Here is a 1416-nt window from a genome sequence, read left to right as displayed (position 1 = left end):
GGGGGGGAGGAACAGTGCTTGTTTGTTCAGGTGAGTATCTTTTACAGGGGGCAGTTAGAGCAGGTGAGACTGTAATATTTCAGTTTATGCCCCTTGCCTATGTGATGGTTATAGTTTTACAACAGTACTCTTGTTGTTGATGGTGGTCCTAATTTCGTTGTCTGTGTTCTTTTTAATCATATTATTTTTATTAAAATTGTCTTGTTCAAGAGTTAAGGGGCACAACTGGTGAAATAACAAAATGTAAATATACTATAGTCTCCCTTGCTGTAGTCTTCAGAGAGGTTATAAATAGCACTATTAAAAACCTCTTACAGTCTTTATATAGTTGAAAATGGGAAAGAAAACAGAACAATAAAAATAATAAATCAAACAAAACGAAACTGAAAAGAACAGACAAACCAACGAAAATTCACACAGGAATACTGTTTTGGATACATGTAATGTTAGAATAGTGTTAAAAGATTTATTTCTAAATAGTTTTCAGAAGGAAAATAAACTACTCGCTAATTAAATAAAACGATAACACTTAGTGATAACTAGTACTACATAATTTTCAAGGCGGTTATCCATGTTATACAGCATGCTATATAATATGCGCTTTACAACTGTTAACTTAACCCTATCCGTACGTCGTGTTTTACTATCGTATCCATACGACGTGGCTCTTTCCAAAGAGGAAATTTAATTTACTCGTTAATCCTATCCTTACGCTTTGAATAGCAGTCTGTCAGAATGATTTTTTGAGAAATACTGAAAGTTTTAAAGAGATCTTCGTACTAGAAGTTTTCTCAAATGTGAAGAATACAACCGCCCGCCCAGGGATACTAAAATTTATGATCCCAGGGCGTACGGATAGGGTTAAAGGTCCTTCACTTCTAGATAAGATGGCAAAAGAGAAAAATTACGCAATCCCAACAGGACAACAAAATATTGAACCATTTCAGATGGGTTCCCCAGATTACTCCATGCTATGTACCAAGTTTTGTTGTCAGATATTTACTACAGTGTCAACCACGGATGAACAGAAAAATAATGTCGTTTTTAAGTACCACACGCACATCCAAAAATAATTTGCTCACGCACATATGCATACAATTAGGTGCATACACACACTTGCACGCACTCACACACACACACACACACACACACACACACATACACACACACACATATACACGCACACACACACACATTGTTGACAACTTTTTGAAAAAATTGACGCATAGAAAAAGTAAAGTGTAGCGAAAAGTGAAGAAACTATTACCATTTTTATTATGATCTGAAAATGAGTTAATCAGACTGCAAGTTCGAGAATGCTAATAAAGCATGGAATGTAAATTGAAGAAACGGGGTACAAACAGAAATTGGCAACCCAAAACGAGAAAAGGTTGACGGGGGAGGGGGTGAAGTGGG

At 36.0% G+C, this 1416-nt stretch overlaps 1 protein-coding gene across 1 annotated transcript in view; it reads right to left on the bottom strand.

Moving 5' to 3' along the window:
* The window catches only part of LOC101854260 (dual specificity tyrosine-phosphorylation-regulated kinase 4), a gene marked incomplete in the record, with an annotated part of 36037 nt that overhangs the window by 14447 nt on the left and 20174 nt on the right, over positions 1-1416 (bottom strand).

Source organism: Aplysia californica, unplaced genomic scaffold (genome assembly GCF_000002075.1).
Source record: "Aplysia californica isolate F4 #8 unplaced genomic scaffold, AplCal3.0 scaffold00219, whole genome shotgun sequence".
Lineage (NCBI taxonomy): Eukaryota > Metazoa > Mollusca > Gastropoda > Aplysiida > Aplysiidae > Aplysia > Aplysia californica.
The sequence above is the reverse complement of the archived record's forward strand: the minus strand, read 5'-3'. Positions and strand labels throughout refer to the sequence as shown.